Here is a 25,414-nt window from a genome sequence, read left to right as displayed (position 1 = left end):
ACTTTAAGAAACTGTGTCTTTTTTCCACATTTATTTAGGAGGTTTTCAAAAGACCAGTCAGTGAATAGAGTAAAAATCACTGCTGAAAATGAATTAACACCATCCCTGAGTCAGATTTCACACAGGTGCCAAATGAAAGGCGTGATGACCCTCATAAACACCTTGTGTGAGTTAATAAGAGTGAAGGTTCATTTCCATAATGACTCCACATTTGCATCTGTTGCATACCACTTGGGGTGCACCATAATATAGGCTGTGCTGGGTACAGGTTGACAAAAGTCAACTGTGAATCAGGCAACCTGTGATACTCATCACTTCGGTAATAAAAATGACCATGCAGGCTTTGTATCTGGCCCAGTGCCCGAGTAACAGCCATTACATTGGCTTAACAACCACACAGCCTTTGAAGAACACCATCTGCTAGTTACTACTTCCTCCTCCTTGTAACTACATAAACATTAATACACCAGCAAGTACATACTTCCAGAGGACCCACCTAGGACAAGGTGAAAAAGCAGATTCCCTCGCTGATTTCTACTTCTGTTACCGAGACCCTCCGAACAAATAGCATAGAACAAGTTTGATTACGCAGAAGAAAAGACAAATGATAAAAATGTAAGAAGAAATAATATATATTTGAAGGCTCTGCTGACCTTAAAAATACAAACTGCAGCCTAAGAAATCTAGTGGTCATATTCTTCAAACCCAACCACAGACTCAAAGTACGAAAATGAAGAGAAAAGCTCCATCTATTAGGTATTGCTATGCCAACAAAAGAAAACTACCCCTTTAACAATCACCAGAGCCCAAATTATTTCCTTTCACATTGAGAAAAAAAAAAAAAAAACTATGCATGTGATTTTTCCCTCCATGTTTCCCATTATAAGAGGAACGTATGCAGTACTATTTAAAAAGAGAAGAAAATTTAAGTCAATGGAAATAAATAAACAGGTAACTGACATTTAGATATTCACAGAAGGACTAAGCCATAGAATATCCATATGTGTCTGATAACTTAAAATACTTTTAGAATTGATGCTAAAAGCCGCAGCAAACTGTCTAGCTCTGCCTTTGGCTTGACAAATATTAATTTTTACTCTGAGGGGTACCTGAGTAGCTCAGTCGGTTAAGCATCTGCCCACAGCTCAGGTCATGATCCCAAGGTCCAGGGACCAGGCTTGCCTCAGGCTCCCTGCTCAGCAGGAAGTCTGCTTCTCCCCATCCCCCTGCTCAGGCTCTCTCTCTCACTCACTCTCTCTCTTTCATATAAATAAATAAAATTTTAAAAAAAGCCCATATCAATCAGACTTCAAAGTTGGTACTCTTTAATAACTCTGCTGCATTGCTTCCATACCACTTACTTAACTTTACTTCTTCCTAATGTCAACACATTTTCTTTTCATTTAGTGTCTCTCTCTGCCCCCCTCNGATCCCATAACGCCGGGATCACGCCCTGAGCCGAAGGCAGACGCTTAACCGCTGTGCCACCCAGGCGCCCCCAGATAGTTCTTTTAAAACTAAAGTCAGATCACACGTGAGGGTAATGGCCAAAGTCTTTACAGTGGCTCATAAGGCCCTGCACTACCTGCCTCTGTCTCCACTACTACTCTGACCTTTCCTCATATCACACTCTCCTTCACTGAGAGCCATTAGGACTTTTGTTGTTCCTTAAAAACAACCACCTTGTTTCTGCCTCAGGGCCTTTGCACTTGCTGTTCTCTCTGCCTGGAATGCTCATCCCCAGATATCTGCTTGGCTCACTCCTCACCACCCACAGGTCTCTACACACACACACACACACACACACACACACACGTTTCTTTATGTCATCTTCTTTACATAAAACACCTTCCTTACCCTTCATATTCTCTATTTAAACATAATAAGACAAAGTTCAAGTCATTTGCAAGTTCTCTTTCATGGAGGCTTTCATAAATATTTATCATTATTAATTTCCCTATGCTTTTAACTCTTACAGAACCCCAAGTTTATCATGGAAGTTTTTATACAGTTTGCCTGTTTCATTCATTACTTTTCCTTTATTTTTATCTCTACTCTTATTCTTATCTCTATTCTTATTCTTATCTCTACTTAATTAGATATTCAAGGCAAGACACTTGCCGTTCTCTATAATATAACATACTATATAAATGCAAGTTATCATTATTATTTCTGTCACTAGATTTCTGTATACTTTGCTCATACTAGCATACTAACATATAATGGGTACTCATTGGGATTCATGTTAACTTATTAATGGAAGAGTTGGAACTTAAACACAGATTTTAGATTTCCCATAACAGAATGAAACTGTAACTTATAACCAACTATAAGTCTTTGGAACTAGAATCCTGGTAAAGGAAAGTTTTTTGTCCTCTATTATTTGAAGGGCAGAACATTTAGTCCTGCTTAAATGCAAAAAGGGGCAGCTGGATTTGTTATAAATAGCAATGAAATAATTCAAAATGTGTATCCACTGAAAAAAAACTAATATTGCTGTTCAGTGGATAAAGCCACTAGTATTCACAGGAAAATGATGAAGATACAAGAATAAACACTTAGTAAAATTATTCAATTTCAAGATTCTCCAAAAAACCCTATAATTACAAAGGTAATTCTGAGTGGGAAAAAAAGGATATTTTGGTTCAGACTAAGACAAAAGTTTGGAATTGTCAGAAATATAACAGTAGTGAAACTTTACCAACACTGGAGGATTAACCATCAGAAATGAAATAAGACAGATTACTGTATGAGAAGGGGCACAATTAATAAAGTCTAAACCCACTTCTAAATGTTTCAATCTTGATTCTGGATTTATATGTTCTTGAGTATCTGAAAATGTTCATGGGTGAAACCAGTGCTGCAAAACACAGAGCAACAACCCTGGCTACATATTAGATTTCCTTAGAGAACTTTTTAGAAATAGCAAAGCTGAAGTGCAACTATAAACCAAATCAGAATCTCTAGGGGTGGGATCTGGGTGATCATATTATTCTAAATGCTGCCCAGGCGACCGCAGTGTGCATCTAGGATTAGGACGGCCATAGCCATGGCCTGGAACTATGGGAGATTCACAATCACTAATTGCTTGCTTGAGTTATGTAAAAACTGTCAAATAGCTCCAATAACAAATCTGACTTCGATCAGAGCCATATCATAATAATGACATAGGTGAGTATAAATTAGATAAAATAAGCAAAAGTCAAGAAAACTGTGTTTTAGTTTTCACTTTTCTATAAACATTTTGTGGGGCTCTGGGCCCTTAAATCACATTAATTCTGAGCCTCATTTGTCAGTTTATTCTCACTCGTGACGCTAGAAATTGGCTAGTGGGACTGAGGTTTCCCTTAACTAGCCTCCCAGCTGCTAAATATTGCATCAAAAATGTCCCATTTATGTGTCACTAACGCAGAATCTGTTGATGTCAAATCCTCCAGTTTTTGGTTGAAATACTAGGGATTTTCAATTATAATGGTGGTAGAGCCACAGACATACATTTCAGGATTATAATAACATTAAACCAAAAGACAGGATCAGAAAATAGAGGCAGAAATAAAAATTATTGATTGTGAATGAATTTCTGCCTTTATGCCTGTTCTCTAAGCAGCTCAGAGATTACTGTTCTTAATATAGTAAACTCAAATAAGGGTATAAGAAACCCAATTTGATAAAAATTAAAACCTAAAAGCTAAAAAGAAAAACATTAAAAGAATATTTGTTGCAAGTGATTAAAACACACACACACAAATACATCATAATACTATGTGACTTCAGTAATACAGGCTAAACTGAAAATATTTGAAGTTCTGGCCTAAATATGTAATATTTTAAACCTCAATGAGGCAAATTAGTAAAGCTTTGCCATGACCTAAAAAAATAGACACAGACACTAGCTGGGGTGAATTCATGAAACAAAATGTTAGCTTTTAAATGATTATACAATTTATCAGTAACTCTTGATTAGCAAAATTTTTCAACAGATGTGATATAATATAGCTAAAGTACAAAATATACTTCACTGTGCTATTGAGTAAACTGTCATTTCCAAAATAAAAAAAGAAAAACTGTTAAATTACGCTAAATTCCGTGTTAATATTTAGCATTCTATTTTCAAAGCAGCCTTAGTGGATATCCAAAAGCGTGAATCTTCTTTTACCCGTAGATGGACCACATAATTTTCTGAATGAGATTTGGTTTTGGATGGGCCATCTCGAAGGTCGTAGCCCATCCTCCTGACCGGAAGCAACAAGAGCGACTTCATACTCTGTTCCTGGGAATGTGTAAGAAAACTAGACTCTATGTTTTGAGATTCCCAGTTTTTTTTCCTGGAATTTCTCACTCATTTTTTATTTGAGTATGCCGCTAGGAGCTTGCCTGGATGATCTCATAGTCTACTATTTATGTGCATAGCAAAACCCTAAAACCATGCTTTGCTTCAGTAATTTGAAAAAGAAAGTTGGAGATTCATTATCCATTAACTCAAAAACTTAATCAAAAACAGGACTGAATTCATAATTACTTAGTTTTACTTATTGGACAGACTTCAAAAAATAACAAGACATTCTGATGAGGAAGTCTGACTTTATTATTGGTAAGTTATAGTTTATTTTATCCACTCTATGGGTTGAGCTCTCTCATTTAACCAATGGCAGTTGAGTGAAAGAGTGAATTTTCCCATAATCCTGGCAATTTCCTCCAGTGAAGAAAATTGATTCAAACTGATGTCTTATTTTGTTTTGTTTTTATTGAAAGCCAGTATTCCTTTTGTATGACTCCCAGATTTTACTGATGAGCAACATATTCACAATAAAAGGTTATCTTATTTTCCTAGCTGTCTTATCACTTGTTCTAAGATCATTTTAGTGATGTTTATAGAATACCCTACAGAGTTTCTGATTGATCCTTTATTCCATTCCTAGCTGTGTAGGGTAAGGAAGGACAGAGTAGTAGAGATGTCGGCTTATTTTGTAATAAAAGCAAACATCATCCATTTCTTTCACTACAGTAAGAATCTCAAAGTTACATAAAAAAAGAAACCATTTGACCTACTTCCTACTGCTTGCTTGGTAAAAATAGTTTGGGAAAAAAAAAGGTTATTTTTGATTAAGAATGAGTGAAGAACAGCAAAAATAATTGAAGGAAAAGGAGACTACCAAAAAAAACTATTCAATAAAGTCTATTGTAATTGAGAGAGAAACTTCTGGATTGAGGTGACAGAGTGTCCAACAGAATGAACACAAATAGACTTATACTGAGACATATCACATGAGATTTTGGGACATGAAAAACCAAGATAAGCTTCATTAAGTTTCAGAAATTAAGGGGGTGGAGAGAAATAATGCTTATTTTGCAAAGGATCAACACTCAAAATGGCAAAATGGCTTCAGAGTTCCGTGAAGCTATAAGATACTGAAGTAAAGCCTTCAAAATACTAAAATAATATTATTTAAATCTTTTATTTTGTCAGCCAAACTATAGATAAAGTGTAAAGATAAAATAAAAACATTTTTAGATAAAGTCTCAAAAAAAAAATAACTTTCCCAAGTACTCGCCTGAAAGAAGGTATTGGTGAACTTACTCTTGAAGTTATTTCAATAGCCAAAGCCAAAAGGATGTGACCAACCAAGTAGGAACTTCAACATATGACCTATAATGAAAATATGATGATGGCAGTGGGAGGACATTCTAGGATAACAAGTATGAACCAGGTGGTGGGAGAATTGTTTTCGGCTGGTCGTAGTCTATAGATAGTAATGCTACTGGCTAGAAATACGAGTTGTGCCCACCAGGGAGACCACAGACATTTTTCCTTTCTGAGCCAGTGTTGTGGCTGGAACAGCCCTTGTGGCTCCTACTGTGATTACAAGATGCACCTCAAAAACAACCATCAGGGAACCTTAAAAAAAAAAAAAAGGCCCTTATTACTTACAAAGCCTGGGGGGATATGTGGCATAGGGCCCACCCGGTGAGGTTTTAGGGAGAGGGAGAGAAGGACAGAAAGGAGAAGACAAGAAGAGAGAATAACAAGAGAGAGAGCATATGGGCCTGGGTTCTGCTTTCATTAGGGGTGAGTGTGGGGTGACTAGGGTTTCATGGGTTCATTCTTTATTGGTGAATTTGAAACATAAGAGAGGAAATTAAAATTCAGCCTGGAGAAAACAAGCTGTGGAAATTATCTGAGTCAACCAGAAATCTCTAGAACAAAGGAAACTTCAGGGGTGAAGTGGCCTCTTTCTCCAGTTGTATAGCCAGAAATGTGTTTTTGGAGAGAGCTGCCTTTGAAGTAAAGGCTTCCGCAATCTAAAGCTTACTGTCAGGCCTTGGCTTGTAATCAAAAAGGCCCACTCTCATCCTCTTACACTGTAGGGGATGGAATGAAGTTGGGGAAATATTGGGCACATGTGATAGGTAAGGTATGAAATGGTTCAAATACGTTGGTGTATAAAAGAAAATAAAAATGAAAATGACAAGAGCCATCCAAGTGTATATTTTAATTATCAAATTGGAATGATTTATGATAAAATTGTGTGTTTCCCTGTGTGTACGGTTGTAAAAGAAGTGCATTTATTGTTCAAAGTAGGATTTCAGGGAATTTAGGGGCTCAGTCGGTTAAGCATCTGACTCATGATCTCAGCTCAGGTCTTGATCTTAAGGTTGTGAGTTCAAGCATCGCATTGGGTTCTAGCATGGAGCCCACTTAGAAAAAAACAGAGAGAGAGAAAAGAAAAAAAGAATTTCAGGGATTTGAGTTTTGAGCTGATCAGCAAGGTATCAGATCATCACATCACCATTGTGGGTCATTGTTTCCCCACACAAAACTAATCAATAATTACAAGCAGATGTTTGGTTTCTTTGTCCTGTTTCAGTTAAACATAAATCTTCCTTTGTCTACAAATGCATCTTCTTCACTTTCCATTAAATTTTTAATCCCCTTCCAGTGAATCTTCCACATCCACTGCTTGACTAAACTGTCTAAGAACATAAATAAACTCACTGATGCTGAATTTAATAGATGCTTTAAAAAATCATTTATTTATTTTAGAGAGAGAGAGAAAGAGAGAGAGAGTGAAGGGGAGGGGCAAAAGGAGAGGGAGAGAGAGAATATCAAGCAGACTCCCTGCTCAGTGCGGAGCCCCACAAGGGGCTCAATTTCACCACCCTGAGATCATGATCTGAGCTGAAATCAAGAATCAGATGCTTAACTGACTGAGCCACCCACGCACTCCTAGACACTTTTTAATCCCCATCTGGCCTGATATTTCAAAAATAGGTGGTTGAAAATTTACCACATGTTCTCTTATTGATAGCATCCTCTGCCTTTCTTAGTCTATGTGGAATTGAATTGGGGGTCACCCAGTTCTAGGGACAGACATGTAGCCAATGCCTGACTAATCACTATATAAAATTATAATATCCTTAGCTGATGTTTGATTGAATGAATGGACTGAGTGACATCAGCACTAATTCTAAGACTTTCAATTTAGTAACCAAACAGGAGGCAACTGTGTTTCTATGGACTTAGGGAAAGGAGAATGTAAACCTAGAAAATGGATCAAATAACAAAGGGCAAAAGCTTTAATAAGACCTTTGTGAAAGGATTTCAATCTAATACAGAACCAGAGAATATGAAATGCAGAATCTCATGCACGTGGTTTCAGAAGAAAGGAACTTAAGAACTGAGAGACTAATTTTCCATAAATGTCTGATTTACAGAAGACTGAGAATTACCCCCTTAGTGAACATTCATCAAGAATCTCTCCCCATCTCTCCTCTATCCCTCTCCAATGAACTTACTGCCTAGATTGTCATTCTTGCCTGTTTCTCCTGTAGCATTCTACCTTTCTGCAAACTGTAATTCCTTAGAATTTCTTGAACAATTCCTTAGATCAAAGCCAAAGAATCATTATTGACACCTTCCTTTCTCTTAGCCTAAATCCAATCAGTTGCTAAGTGATACCAATTCTTCCTCTATTTGTATATAGAGTTAGTTCTCTTTATCTCTGCTGTTATCTAGATCACCATTGTCTTTTATAACTGTACTTCATTCCTCCAATTTTAACCCTATCTCTATCTCATATATTTTCACAGAGAGGACAGAATGATCTTTCAAAAAAATAAAAATCAGATATGTTACTCCTCTGTTTGAAAGCTGTCAATCTCTTTTCATTTTCCTTAGAATACAGACTCAAATCTTTACTTTGAATCTATACTATGATTCAGCACCTTGGCTTTCTTTCTGTTTCTTGAATGATCGAACTCTTCACCTATCTGAGAGATGTTGGCAGGCCATCCCTCCTGCCTGCAAGTTTCTTCCTGGCATAGTCATATTTAATCATATTCCATGACTGTCTCTAATATCATAGAGTATTTTGTAACTTTCCAATATTTATCACAAAGCTTGAGACTTAATGGGACTCAAAACATACTTTCAAATGAATGAATGGCATTTATATAACAATTCCTCGCTGCTTATTATGGCAAATAAAAAGGGTCAGGAAATGAATTACTATGCCTGATTGTTATGCATTTGTACTTGGAGACTGAGATGATTACTTTTATGTGTCAACTTCACTGGGCCACAGGGTGCCCAGATATTTGGTCAAACAGTATTCTGTTTCTGTGAAGGTGTTTTTGAATGAGATTAACATTCAGATTGCTAGACTGAGTAAAGCAGGTTTGATCCCCTACCATGAGGCCTAATTGGATGGTCCCATCCAATAAGTTGAAAACCTGAACAGGGCAAAAAGTCTGACCCTTTCCTGAATAAGAGAGAATTATTTTCTGCCTGACTGTCTTTAAATTGAGATATTGGCTTTTTTCCCACCTTAATCTCAAACTAAGACAACGGTTCTTAGGTCTTAAGCCTATCAGCCTTTTAATGGGAACTACACGATTGGCTCTCCTGGGTCTCAGGCCTTTGGACTTGGACTAGAACTAAACCATTGGCCTTTTTGGGTCTCCAGCTTGCTGACTTGCCCCACAGATCTTGGGACTCGCCCACCCCCATAATCACATGAGCCAATTCGTTATAATAAATCAGTAGATAGACAGGTAGAGTGAGAGAAAGACAGAGACATTCAGAGAGAGAAAGAGAAAGAGAGACATTTCTTTATTGGTTCTGTTTCTCTGGAGAATTCTGACTAATACAGAGGCATTGTAAAAATACAGCCAAAGTGACTTTTTGATTAAGAGTGTCTTTGAATAAGTGAGCCTTAGTCATGTCATTGTTTTAGAATTTGAGTGTTCTGAATTAGCACAATCTATCCCCAAAATACAGTTGTATTCTCTGCTGTAGTCTGCAGTCCCTGGTATAATAAACATCTCAACAAATGTAATCTGAGTAAATATTTAAAAAGACTTACTATACTAAATGCATAATATTTTCTATGCATATTTAAGTAAAATTGTATAAATAAGTAGTTCTATGCATTATTTAATAAATAATTTGCTCAAACAACTGTTTATCTACATGAGAAAAAAATACATCCAAATAGAAAACATACACAAAAATCAATTTTAGGTCATCATAGATTTAAAATCAAAAAGCAAATTTAAAAAAAAGTACAAGAAAAAAATAGTAGAATGTCTTTTTAACTACGCAGGTTAAATTTCCTTAAGAAGACACAAATATCTGAAAGGAAAAGATAAATAAATTTACCCAAAATACATTTAAAAACACAAAGGATTTATACACAAAGGATTTTCTATTATCAGGCATGACAAAATACCTGGTATCAGAATAACTTTCTTGTCAAAAGCAATTGTCAAAGTGGGACAAAAAGAAAATCATCTGAAGGAATTGGAAAAATAAAGAAAATATCTAAAAGACTACCATCCTTGAGAAAAGAGAAGCACAGCGGGTGAAATCCACTTAACCCTATGTTTCCTGAGGCCATACCCAGGTTCTTCCTGTAGGAGTCTAGAACCCAAGAAGTCTGCAGTTTCACTGGGAAGGGAAGACAGACGTCAGAGACTTTGGGAGGCAAAGCAGGTGAAAAGTGAAGGACAAAGTAATGAACATATTGCATAGGGGAGTATGGAAGGAAGCTCAAAAATCTGCATACAAGTTCATCGTAAGTCATTGCCTGATTCTTAACCAGTCATATCAATAAAAACTACGACTACATGCAACAATATGACTGAATCTCATGAGCAGAAGTTGAGTGCAAGAAGCTAGACACAGAATAGTATATACTGTCTAAGTTCAGTTATGTAAAGTTCAAGGACAGAGAATAGTAATATACAGTGACAATATTTTGAACTTTAAATAAATGATGTGGAATGGTATATATCAATGGCATTTGGGGAAAATGCATAAAGAAAACAAAGCAAATCGCCAAAAGAAGATGTATAATATGACAGCATTCAGTTAAAACTTAAAAATCTCAAAAGAATGCTTTAAATACATTATTTTATATATTTTATATTTATATATTTTATATTTATATTTTATATATTATATATATTTTATATATTATTCTGTATGCTGAATATATTATCTATTTTATTATATACATATTAACATTATATGTATATATATTTTAACAATAAGGTCTATATGCTTTCTTTAAACATTCTTATCCTGAAAATTATGTCATCAGTTGAAAAGTTGCTACAATGGAGGCATAACCTCTGGTCAAAAGAACTGTGTGCTTTTGACAGGATTATTACTTTACAAATTAATTTCTCAGAAGGTTGGTTTAATTTATTATGGATGGTTTAGATTTATTATTAAAAAATATCATCTAAAAAAGTTTATCTTACAGGTTAAGATATCATTCATATTCTATTTCATCCTAGGAATATAATAATGAAAACTCTTAAATATTTATAATTTAGGAATGTATATGATATCTTAGACAAACTAGTGTCTAAGACATAATTTCTTCCTTAAGATGTATACAGTTTAATAAGAAAAAGATAATAATTTGGCATCATAGCTCCTTATACTTCCAAATCTGAATTTCCCAATTGACCAAAGTAAGGAATCAAACAGGGATGCCTGGGTGGCTCAGTTAGTTAAGCATCTTCCTTCGGCTCAGGTCATGATCCCAGGGTCCTGGGATTGAGCCTCACTTTGGGCTCCTTGCTCAGCAGGGAGCCTGCTTCTCCCTCTGCTTGCTGCTCCCCTGCTTGTGCTCTCTTTCTCTCTTTCTGACAAATAAATAATAAAATCTTTTAAAAGAGAATCAAATAGTTTATCATACAAAAATATATGGGCACGTAGAAAGATTTTCATGCTTTTCATCTATTTTGGGCCCGAACTCAATGACAGTATGTCAGGTCTACTATATGTCAGTGTTTGCATTTTCAAGGTTTACTATTTGACATACCTTTTAGCCCCAATGGAGAACTTTTCTCCAAGAGAACATACATATTTGAAAAAAAAAAAAAAAGAACTTAAATTATTTAATGCATACTTTTACATGCCTTTAACTTGGTTACCTTGAACAAGTCTATCCAGGAACCAACGAAGTAAAATCCACCATGTCTGACATTTAATAAAAAATTACCAGGCAAATAAAAAGTAGACATAAGGCCCCTAAATGAGGAGAAAATATTCAGTCAATGAAAACAGTCAGAAACAATACATATATAGTATGTCTAAAAGATAATGAAGTTAAGAAAGCTAATGTAAATCTACTCCATGTGATCAAGAAGGTAGAGGAAAAAATTAGGATGATAAGGAAGGTCACGAAAGATAATTACCTTATAAAGACCCAAACTGAACACCTAGAGATAAAAAATAAAATAAAAATATGTGAGATGAGATTAACAGAAAATTGTACACCACCAATGAAAAGATTAGTCACTTTAAAGAAGACGACTTTCTAAAACCCTCCCTCTTCCATGCACACCCATAAGACTTACTGTGACTCCCAACTGCTCCTACATTAAAACCAATATTCTCTGTATTGCATCAAAAACTTGCATAGTACATCCCTCACCTATTTCCAAATCTCACCATGCATCATGGTTTCAGTCTCAGCAGATTTTAGCTGCCTTGCCCTTTTTCTTTGTGGCCTTTACCTGAATATTTGTCGATTACACACGATGTCTCATTTTCCAAAATTTTACCCCCCCATTTCCCATTTTTTCCTAGTTAACTATTTTAAATATCACCTGCAGCATTATTTCCTTGGGGAAGCTTTCCATGATTCCACAGATTAGGTTGTTATCTCCCTACCATATATTCTCATAGCTCCTATGTTTATTTTATTTTTAATTTATCACTTCCTTATAATGTTACATGCTTTGTGTCATTATATTTTTAGCACCCACCTTTTCCACTAGTGTGCATATAAGAAATAGATTTTGTTCACCAGTGAATTCCCGGCATACCACCTGACACATGCTAAGTAATCAACAATTTTTTTGAAAAAAATACTAAGTGAATTTATTGTAAATTAAGATTTTTCTTTGGGCTATAATGTGTTTGGTTTATGAAGTCTCTGCCTCATTCAATATAATTATGCAGGCACAAACTTCATTAGCATTTAAGCCCCAAATCAATTAGTGTTCTGTATTTGGATTTTCTGTATTTGTATTTTTCCTAAGTGGTAATTTCTCAGAAATATTAAGTAATTTATCAAGACTAACATACTAAGCTCAAGAATGAAGGGATTCATGTCCTAAGTAAAAATGCACCAGGGGCGCCTGGGTGGCGCAGCGGTTGAGCGTCTGCCTTCGGCTCAGGGCGTGATCCCGGCGTTATAGGATCGAGCCCCACATCAGGCTCCTCCGCTGTGAGCCTGCTTCTTCCTCTCCCACTCCCCCTGCTTGTGTTCCCTCTCTCGCTGGCTGTCTCTAGCTCTGTCGAATAAATAAATAAAAAAATCTTAACAACAACAAAAAAATGCACCAAAGCATAATAAATAAAATACATTAAAATATAAAAATATATGCATCGACATGCTAAAAGGTCTTAAATTTTATAAAATTCTACTTATGGTGAGAGCTTAATGAATATTAATAGTTAAATCATATAAAATCAGCAAATAATATTTAATATCAAAATATTTTGTTTCTCATTATTGAGTTATATAGTGCATGAATGACAAAAATAACTGTTTATTCAAATACCCATACTAAAACATTAAAGTCTTGCTGATAAAATTTAGTGAGGATGCTAGTCAGTATGTACCAATAAAACTTCTCCCCAGTGTATAATGAGATCACTTATATGAATCAAGGTGTATATTGAGTTTAGGGAGTAGGAGTTTTCTCTGACTTGAAGCATCAGGGTTAGGTTTTAAACTACTTTAGCATTCTGTAAATTAAAATATTAATAATAATAATAATAATAATAATATAAAGTGATTTTCATTACCAGTGTAACCATTGGGTGCTTGACAAAAAGGAAACCAAAACCACACTGTAAAAGAGCATAATCTCATTTCCAAGCCTAAAATGACTTCCCCAAAAAGGATCCATGAATAAAAGCTTACATTTCAAAATTACAAAATGTACAAGGAGTGTTAATAGACACAATAAAGAAGATTAAAATCTTCCAGAAAACTTCAGAAAATAGTTGACCATCTGAAAGATATTATACAATGGTATATTCAAAATTATTAAAAGCCTAAAAGAAGGAATATACAACAAGACAAAAAAAATGTAAGAAAAGATGATTTAGAAAAAGAGCAAAAAAAATTTCTAAAATTAAAAAAGTGAAAAATAAATAAAAAGTAAAATTGTAGATTGTCTAATAGCACATTACCAGCAAACATAGAATTAATAAATTCAAAGAAAAAATTGAGCAAATTACATGTATCACATGAAACAAATGTATAACTATGAGTATGAGATTGAGAGACTAGAAAGGTAAAGTAAGAAGGTAATTGTATTACTGCTGTCAATCAAGGAAGCAGAACCAATATGAGTGCTATGGAATAAGAAATTTATTATAATAACTGGACCTTGCACAATTATGGGAGAAGCCAAAAACATAAAGTTAGAAGACCAAAGAAAAGTCACTATTAAGGGACCTCAAAGAGGAGCTGGCGAAGAAGTGGATGAAAGGCAATTGCTTTTGAATCTGGTGGTTGCCTGAAATTGCTGTATGTCAATAGGACAGTAGTTGATAGGAATAACTGGACACAGAGCAGAGGAAAGCAAGGACAAACAGTAACCAAATAGTAATATGCTCAAAGATAACCTGGAATCCATAAAGCCTAGAATCTAAGATGAAACACTTAATCCATGAAGACAATCTAAAACTCAGTTTTCTCTGACTGCATCTAACCTCCAACATAGAAGTGACATGCACAGAATATTAGTGCCTTTCACGAGTGCTTAGCTCAGCTCAGGGAGTAGATATGCCCAAAACTGGAGAAGCAGAGGGCCTGAACATTGTCCCACACCAACAAAATGAGCCAAAGCATCAGCAATAGTATGAAGAAGCTGCAGTGGTGCCTGGGACCAGATACTGACCTGGTGCTTCACTTCTGCCTTCCAAATCTCATGCAAATCTTTCTTGCAGCCAAGGCTAACCTGGAACTACAGAAAGGAGAGAATTCTGAGGATGATAGTTCTGGCTTAGCTACATTGACAAAGCATGAATTCACCACAGTCCTCTTTACAAGTTGGTATCCAATTGGGAACATTTAATTTGCAAACAAATAAACAGTTGTGCTTCCATCTCTGCTACAATCACTTTACAGTTGAAAACGGCCAACTTGCACCATAAAATTACACAAAGTCACTTTATTCATCTCTGGGTGATGTTTATTCCTATTCTAGCTGAATCTCAATCTCTCTTTCATAGCCTTTAATGTAATGCTTGTCAAATTTTATATATGTGCATATATATACACACATATACACCTAACAAACACATATATTCTTTTTTAAATAATTAAGAAGCATTCATAAAGCATGCAATCTTCTTTTTGTAACAAATCATGTGGTGGTGGCATGTATTTAGATTTTCTTTTTCCCTTAATAATTCCATATTCTTTTTGCCATCAGTAAAACCTCAACTTGTTATGGTTCCTTGCCTGATGGGGTAACCCAAAATTACATTCATGAAATGTCTAGGTTATTATTGGGTTGCTTATATTGAACTCACTTCCAGCAAATAGTCTGGAAGGGAGAGCCATAGTATCTTCGTAGTAGTGAACCCAGGCTGACACCTCCTTAATCAAAAGATTAAGGATAACATCCCTGAGGAGAAGTCGAGTTGAAATCAGTCTCTCTCTGATATGATGAGATGAGGAAAACATTTTACTTCCATGGTATTCTTCTTCTAAGTCCATCACTCCAGTTTAATCATGAGAAAATATCAAAGTCTTAACACTAATAGAACAACGACATGTTTATAAATACATATGTTAAATATATAATGTGTATGTATATGCATATATGTATACAGGTATATAACGTATAGTGTGTGTGTAATAAAAAAGTAATGGGAAAAACCTAAAGGTAAAGCTGAGTCATTTTTGTCGTTCAGTTAGAAGAAAATTTATTTGTCTTATTTGGCTTACATTTATAATATTATTTAAACTTACATGCTAAACATATTTGGAGGAAAATTAAGATTTTGGACATAAAATACTTGTTATTAATCAGAGTTTATGTCTTATATTCATTCATTCTAGCAATATTATATTCATTCTAGCAATTCTCCTCCAGAGGAAAGACTAGAATTATTCTGATCTAAGGACACGATTTGTCCCTCACTTTAAATAGATGCTGTGATGTAATGCATAGCAGCAATGTATGCCAATCTCAGAATATGAATTAGGAACGTAGGAAAAGATTTCTTGAACATATAGTAATGGAAATGGAGTTGGACTTTTAATAACTGCAGCAGCTGTTGAAACAAAGAGGAAATACTCAATATTTTATGTGAAAATAATCCTAGGATGCTTATTTTCTTTATTTTTTAAAAATATTTAATTCAATTATGCTGTTTCCATGGTAAAGCCATATAATTGGCTAAAAATACACTTGCAAATGATACCTTGTATTTTTCCAGTGCCAGCAGAAAATTGTAAAGGAATGCATATGGTCATGCCTAAATATCCTAGGCTCATTTCTGAATCTCATTAATGATGTTTGTTCCTTAAGCAACAGCATCACATTGCTGACCCTATCCTAGACAAAGCACAGGTGGTCAACACATAACAAGAACACTAAAAATATTTGTTGTTTAAATTCTTCATTTTTCCTCACTTTTGGTGCATGCATTATCTTATTTTCTCCTTAATTCAATTTAGCACTTCCCCGGGTTATATATTTCACTTATTATCTTCATAATCACTAGTTTTTATTCAAATTAACTCACCATCTTAATGTCAACTAATAAGCAAGATATTTTAAGAATATTTGTGGCACAAAGAAGAATAAACTATGTATGTTCTTTTGCACTCAAAGAATTTATAATGCATTGCGAAAGATCATCTAATTATAAAAATAACTCTTTTTTTAAGTAAAATAATATTCTGTTATATACTAAATGGTATGGGAGAGAAATAACCAACTACTTAAGTGTAGTCTCTAGCAATTAACATTCTTCCAAAGACCACATTTGTCTATCATTTTACAGCATTATGCAAAATAGACCTGGAAGCAGCAAGTACTCTGAATACTTTTAAAAAACAAGCATGCTGGAAATAAAAGGGAAAATATGCAGAGTCAGGAGCTGACACATATGTAAAATTTTTTAGGAATATACTGGTCTATGGCAAGCCAGGATACCACATCTTAGGCAAAAAACAAGTTGCTACACTTGTTCCCCTATCAACAAATCACTAAGTGGTAGAGCACTTGGTAGGTCTCTTTGGAATTTTGAAGCCATATATATATACTAAGCTGGAGAAAAATTCTCCAACCAATTGTCAGGGCATTTGAAATGTTGCCAACTTTAAGTGAGCCCAAAAACAAGAGATAACTTTGAAGCAGGTCCTAGGCTATAGAGGTATCTACCCAGCCACCCAAATTATTTGACCCAGCTGATTTGATGATGTTAGATGTATCTCTGGGGGATAAGGATGCTGTGTGGAATCTCTGGAAATTACCAACAAGTATTATTGCAGAGCCCTAGGGTTCTGACGAAGGCCATCATTCTGTGACAGAAGACTGGCCTGCTAACGTTCCTTATCATGAGCGAATAGAGAATTCTGTGACTGGTACTGCTCATCTTGACTCAGTTATTGTCAGACTCACTAACTCATATTCCTGGGTGGTGCTACACAATCCATGATACGATGGAAATGATACATTTAGGATCACACTTGAGGTCTATAAGATATAAGTAAGGTTAAAGAGCATAAGTAAGTTAGATGATCAAGTGGCCAGATTCTCCCATCACTTGTCTTTCTCACACTGAAGAATGCCACTCAGCTTACACTTATGATTTCTTGGAAGGGTGATTCCTATCATTCTCGGACCATTTGATTGTCCGACTTGTTCGGAGAAAGAAGTGTTTCAAGATTTGCACATATACAGAATTCTGGACAATGGTGAATGGCTTGACTGGTTAATCAGAGGTAAGGAATATAAATAGAAGATCAGAGACCAAAAAAAAAAAAAAATCTGGGAAAGGGGCATATGGATGAACCCATGGAAGTGGAATAAATATGGAGATTTATGTATCAGATATTGACCCAGCCATAGGGCATCCAACACAGGGGAAACACAATAGACCAGGTAGATGGGATGACTTATCCTATGGTCATCAGTAGTCTCTGTCCTAAACATCACACTGCACGACAGAAAGGGGCATAAATGGAACAGCCATGGTGGCAGGGATGGTGGTTGAACATGGGATTAATAACGTGGGCTCCCTCTCACTATAGCTGATTTAGGTACTGTCACCACTGAATGCCTAACTTGCTAGCATCAGAGACTGACACTGAGCTCTCAATATGGCAAAATCTCTCAGGCCAGTCACTTAGTAGCAACTGGATTATGTTGAGCTTCTTCCACAGTGGAAGTGACAGTGATTGATCTTTACTAGAATTGATACCTACTAATTTAGATTTCTCTTCCCTGGCTACAGGATCACTGCTAACTCCAGCATCACAGAATTCTTTATCTATGGATATGTTACTCATACATATTGTCTCAGACTGAGGGAATCATCTTATGGCAACACAAGAACTACATACGTTCTACATTGTACAATATGTTGCATTATCTAGAAAGGGTCAGTCAGCTATAAGTCAGTTGATCATTTTAGAATTCTTTTGCCAGGGGAGCAGAAAGAATAAGAAAATAGAGTTATTATATTAGAAGGCAAATAGTTACGCTTATTATGATAAGATCTTAGGAATGCTGCTAGAGAAGGAGACAGGAAACCGTGCGCCTAGAATTCAGGGGTCCACTAAGACATTTTTGATACTCCCATGTCCCATTTTAATAGTGACTGATAATAAAGTAAATGCAAAATTATCAAAGCTTCAAACACTTGTGTTGACATATGGTTCAATCAATCAGGCAAACATCAGCTCAGTTGATGTGATGTCCAAATGTGAAGAAAATATAGAATGGGGGGTAGTGAAGAGGGAATTGGCTACTGAAGCAAGGACAATAGCTTGTTCCACTATAGCACAGAATTCTTGCCCAGGGACGTATGCATATTGTGAGTGGATCCAAGTGGGGCAAGAATGGACCATATGAGTATTACTTTTGTACTGAGATATATTCTCTGATTACAGCCATGGCTATGGTGAACAATTCCAAGCAGGCTTTAATCTACTTCACACTCATGGCGACTAAAGTGAAGTGTGTACCACAGGTATAGGACCCTATGTATATACTTCAGGACTTTTCTGATGCTGAGGCATGGGACACCTGACAAAGACACTTGGCACTCATATGCAAATACCACATGAGTGTGGGGGAGTTTATACCCTAAGGACCAAATCTCAAGGAATGGGAGAATGGAGCTGATGGAAAAACCCTCCATTTCATCCCCCAGGTAGACAATTACAAAGCTCCTCAGAACGTCCTGGTAGAGTCAAGTGTCCAAAGCCCACAATGATCACCACTCAGTAATTGACTTTTATTTTGGCTTTCCCTCTTTCTTGTTTCCTTCTCATTCTTTATTCTTGCTTTGTAATTTTGGTTCCTTCATAAACTATGTGCATACAAACCTGTATGTCAGCCTCTGCTTTCTGGAGATAGCCATGGTAACTAAACAAAAATTTAACTTCTCTCTGCCTAGGTGTCTTCACTGGATTTGCATAGCAATAATGATATCTATATCATCTGACTGTTATAAGGATTAAGTGAGGTCCCAGTTGTAAACTACTTAGAACAGTCCCTGGTACATAATGAGTATTTTGTATGTTATTAACAATAAAAGAACAGATGAGGATAAAGTTTTAAAGGATTGAACAGGATGGTCTCAGATATATATATGATAGAATATAAGTTAGAGATTAATTTTTCCAAAGTATATAGCTCTCTTATTTGTACTACCTTCAACCCCCAAACCTTTCTCATTTCTAGGCCATTAGAATTAATTTTATTATGACTCAACTCACATAATGAATTTCTGATGATAATGTAAAATGAGACCCTAGATCACTCAACATAATGAAAATTGTCCCCTCAGAATAATAATAGAATGTCCAAGTGAACAAATTGAAGATGCTTCTGATAACAAAATCTGAACACTATTTGCAAACTACATTGATATCAAGGCACAGACCTTAAATATACAGGCTCCAGGTTATCATATAAGTGTATCCCAGTTCTAATGATTCACTTCCTTAAGGGAGTAGGAAGAGAGGAACACATCTGTGATTTTGCCCTTAGGTCACTGATAAGCATCCTGCATCCATCTTCCTCCTGTAGAAAAATAGTTGATTCACATGAATATATATATATATGTATATATATGTATGTATATATACATATATATATATTCAAATAGCCTCTAGCCTTGCACAAGAAAAATACTCCTAAGAACTATTGAATTATCCTTTTTTAATGTGCCATTTCTTCAAATATTCCATAAAATTATTCTCCTAAGTCCTCTTTTCCTCAAAAGTATAATGAAATACATTATTTTTATTGTTAAGAAAAATATCTCCATGATTAATTATATAAATGGGATATACATACTATATATATATATAATATGTACACACACACACACACACACACACACACACACACTCTTAGAGAAAAGACTCTTAAAGAAAAAGGAAATTTAGTAAAGGTTCATGTCTGCATGTAAGAAATTGGCTGAAAAAGGGAGTGAAACCTGGAAAACAATAATAAAAAAATCTCCCAAAACATTTTTCTTCAGTATTTTGGATACTTAAAAGTATTGTTAAAATATGTTTCTTCCTTTTTCAATCTTCTTGTCATAAATATTATAATATTATTCTCTACCATGGAAACAGCCTTTATGTTCAGCTATCACCCATAGACATGAACAGCACTCCATGTATGCATTATATTATATTTAAAAAATCTAAAGTTGAAATACTTCACACAATGAAGTAATGTTACAGAGATTTTATCATTAAGTGGATTTGGTAAAGAGTATTAAAGGATTCATCTAACTACAAAAAAAATCACCTGAGAATCATCCTTGCTTCTTAATTGTCCTCTGGGTAAAATACTGTCCCTCCCCAATCATATTTTTGGAGAGTAAAGTGTTATTCTTTTTTTTTTTTTAAGATTTTATTTATTTGACAGAGATAGAGACAGCCAGCGAGAGAGGGAACACAAGCAGGGGGAGTGGGAGAGGAAGAAGCAGGCTCATAGCGGAAGAGCCTGATGTGGGGCTTGATCCCAGAACGCCGGGATCACGCCCTGAGCCGAAGGCAGACGTTTAACCGCTGTGCCACCCAGGCGCCCCATGAAGTGTTATTCTTAACTGCATAGTCATTCTTCAGAGAACAATGTTAAAGGCATCTGCTCTGGATCTATTATTCAGCCCCTTCCTTCATCACATCAATCTATTATGAAAGGGGAGAATGTATAATAGATGAGAAGTTTATTATTTTGTAGTACTTGTCAACCTGACACTTAAAAAAAAAAAAAACACCTGTATGGAAGATTTGTTTCAAAGAAATGACATTTTTCTCTTTTGGAACCAACATTTTTTAGTAGATCAAAAGAAGATGTAGATTGTAAAGAATGCAGTGAGGGTATCTAATCATGTCTGAAGAGTAAACACAGGCACTACACCTAGTTACCATCCCATGATGGAATATTGACAATTTTCTTTTACCACTTACTTTAAATATTAGAGAGCTCAGCTCACTTGACTTTAAATGATACTGTAAGACAAGTGTGGAGTGGAAATAGTTTCTAAATGCCAAAAGATCCCTCTTTCTAAACTGTCCGCATTGTTTTTACATATTTAACTCAGATTATTTTGTTTCCATGTAAGTCGGGTTAATAAATGAAAGAAAATGATTGATTTACTGACAAGCTTAGTTTTCCTTCTGTCTGAGATGAGATCCTAATAATTTATTTTTCCCAGTTGTAAAGGAGAACATTTTATTCCCATTTCCTTATCTTTGCATTCAGCTTTCACCTAGTTTATATCTCATGACACCAAATTGTGTTCTGTACCAGATGTCCACTGATACCAGAACTGCTCCCTTTGTGAAATATACTACCATGGTGCTTAGAATGAGAGTGTGAAATGATTGAAAAATGCTAACTTTCCTTGTTTTTATAACTAGATATCTGTATGTGGGGTCAGGAGAAGCCATGGAATTCTACCAGAAAAGTTATAAAAGGAATACAAATATCATTCCTATCATCATTGAGTTTTATAAACAAAAGGATAAGAAATATACTGAAGAGTAAGAAAGTTTGTGGAGGCAACTCAAGTCAGCATTATTGTCCCCAATGCCTAATAAAATGAGCATAAATCCACAAATCATAAAAGAGAGGAATTCACAGTAGTAACCAAGAAGGAAATGATACAACCTCATTCCAATAAAAAGATAAAGATGCCAGTACCTTGACCCAAACTTCATACTATGCTCAAAATGTAAACACACACACACAAACACACACACACACACACACACACACACGCACACACACCACTCTGAAAATGAATACCAAGAAAGAAGATGAGTGACTGAACGGAACAACTGTGAGCATTCCTATTATTATACCTGACAATAGAAAGAAGTGGGCTATTTACATAAGACACAGGATTTCTGCAGAAGCAAGAAAAGTGTCAAATTTTGACATTTTCCAGTGTTCCTTGCAGAAATATGGTAATGATAAGAAGCTCAAAGTTATAAGTCCTTATAAAAATAGGTATCTTAAATCTTGTTAGAGGATATTTGCCAGGATCGTAGAAGAAAGAACAGAAGGTCAAATTGAGATTCTTCCACAAGCTCAAACTCCAAAAACACTCCTCTAACTGGAGCTCAGAGAGAAGACAAACAGTCCCAGATAAGCTGGAAGTTACCTGATATAAGAAAAATGGCTTTCAAGATAGAGCATGTAGAAGGGTTAGCCCCCTTGAATTTGAGCAAACGACAAGTGATATAGCACAGCAACGTGGTATCTGGTATTCTGGTATATAATGAGAAAAAAGGGGAAAATGGATGGTAATGAAAGAGAAATCAAAGAAAGAAAGAAATGTAGTAAGCCAACCAAAAGAAAGAAAATAAGGAGCTCATTTTGGAAGAAAGCGTAATGGAATGATCGGTGGAAAATGTTAAGACAAGAAAAATAGAACACAAATTCAAAAATCAAAGACCGCAATGATAAGATTAAAAACTATTATTAGCAAAAAAGGGAGAACTGTGGAAATCAAGAATCAAAACAGCCAATTGAGAGAACTACATTACAGAACGTCCCATAACAGAACACACACAGATGAAAATCTGGTCATTGGCCCAAAAGAACTTAGACTCATCAGTGTGAGCACAAAAGAGAAAGACAAATACTAAGGAAATCAGAGTCCATAGTTTTTATCTGATTTAAAAAGAATTTCTGTGCCCTCAAGAAAAAGGTAAGAAACATCGAACACCTTTGAAAACCCAAAATATGCTTGGATTTCAGAATGTGCATGTCCATTTCCAAAACACAAATCTCTGTTAATCTCTTTATCTCATTGCCCCTTTGCAATAGTCACATGAGGTTAGAAGGTCTAACTTTTTTTCTATTTAACAGATACCTAAACTGAGGTGCAGAGGAATTGGCTTGGTCAACATCAAATGTCAAGGAAGTTAAGGAGAAAAGTTATTAATTTAGATGTTCTTAACTTAGTGCTGATGCTCTCTCTGTTCTGGAAATGGCCAGGTAAGGCATATAGCAGTGATATGGGAAATGCTAAGTGTGCAATTTTGAAGGCAGGATTAGTGTATGAGCATTTATCTGTCATTTAAAAATGTCTTATATCTTTCTTTGAATTTTAAGCAACATCAGATATTATTTCAAATGATATCTCCAGAGAATAACTGAAAATAACTCAAATTGGATGAAATGCAGCAGCAGATTCCTGTAGGGACCAATTACAAATAAACAGCCTCATTAAAGCTGCAAATGCTTATAAAGTACATCAGAGCAGGAACATCCAACAGTGAAGCACAGGTGTACACAGTTACTACCAATATTTAGCATAATTTAAATTTGGAACATAATTTAAAGTAATTTATGGGAAAATGCAAGCATATGAGGATTTCCCACCCAAATGATGATAGAAGAAACTGCAGTGCAAGATTGAAACGTCTACTTTGTTCTGTATTATGTTTGTCCGATTTGCCCTCCCTGTCCCCCCATTTCTCCCTTCATTTTAGAAACTATCTAGTGCTTTCTGTAATTCATTGATGTCTCCCACGTTGACCTTCCTCCTTTGAAAGTTATTCCATATCTGTTCGTACATTCTCCTCATTTAGGCAAGTCATTACATTTTCTTCCTTCTAGAGTTTTAGAACTCTAGTTCTAAAGTTTCATTAACATGACTAGGAGGATATTTATCAATATATATCTTAAAGTGCAAATACTTTTCATAAAATGAATTCTTTAAAGAGAGAAAAATTAGAGGAATAATTATTTGCAGATGATAGAACAGAAAAAGTATGATTATAAAGAAATGCCTGGAATTATAATCTCCATTTTTGCTTTCTAATTCCAGAAAACTGAATTTAACACAATAGGTTCATTTTTACCACACCAAATACATTTCATCAATACGAGTCAGTGCATTATATATGGAGACTAAAATGGAATGTAACTAGCAGAATTCACGTTAATGGCTTCAAAGTCAGTAGTAAGTAGCTCTATAAATAAGAATGATGTCTAGGGAAAAAGTTAATTCATTCTCAAATTGAATTCACAAACTTAATTTACTGACTGTGATTTTTATGTATACATTAGAGAAAAAAGTTATCTTAGAATAAATTATTTGAAAATCACTCTGCCTGTCTGCCTGGAACCTTGTTAAATTTGACTTTTACACTGTTGAAAACCGAAAATGTAAGTAGTACATATGTGTGATCTTAGTCAAAATATTAACAATCTTGGCTAGTTTCCTCATTTATAGAATGAATATTAGATGGGGTAAATTATATGTTTTTAACTTGGGAACAAAGAATCTTTTGTTAAGAAACTATGTTATAGGCGACTAATGAATCATTGAACACTATGTCAAAAACTAATGATGTACTAGTTGGCTAATTGAATTTAAATATATATATATATGTATATATATATATTTAAAGAAACTGTGTTTTGGCCTCCATCTTGAAGACATTGCTGAATACTCCAGAATTTTTTTGTAAAATGATGTGTAGCTTCCTGTGTGCATTGTTTTGGAGAGAAGACCAATACATTACATCAGATTCTATGCGAGGTGGACTACATGTTTCTTTCTCTCTCTAATATTCTATCGATGCTGTGATGTTTCATCTGTGGTTCACTGAGTATGGTAAAACAATCTGTGAAGGTTGTAGAAAATACGGATTATTGGAACACACCAAAAAAGTTTCTGATTCAGGAGGGCTGGGGTCAAGCTGACGTGAGCAGCACTGCTATATGCCACAGGACCCATCACAATTACAGATGTGTTAACCAAAATGTAGTTTAAAGTATTTTAAAATGATAAAAGAATATTCTTTTATAGTCTGCGCTGATTAGCATAACCAATTTTCTGAGAAGCCCAGTCCCTTAAAGTTTCTTTATTGACATGTTAATTTTTATTAAGATGACTCTCCTTGTCTATACTTTCACAAGCAGGGAAAAGATTGGAGATGAAGTTACACTGTATAGCTTTAAGTCTATGTAGAATGTCTGATGAAAGGTTTAACCACACATAAAAGCAAAACTATTAGCTAAAATAACATCTGAGTTCCATACACCCACTACCACCCCTACAGATTTAACGTAGTTGTCTTAGCTCTGGGATTTTTTGTTTGTTGCTTGTATTTGATTGTGCTTTTTATTCTGAATTGGAAAGATCTACTTTTTTTTT

This window comes from Ailuropoda melanoleuca, chromosome 5, assembly GCF_002007445.2.
Source record: "Ailuropoda melanoleuca isolate Jingjing chromosome 5, ASM200744v2, whole genome shotgun sequence".
Classification (NCBI taxonomy): Eukaryota; Metazoa; Chordata; class Mammalia; order Carnivora; family Ursidae; genus Ailuropoda; species Ailuropoda melanoleuca.
Note: the sequence above shows the minus strand (reverse complement) of the source record.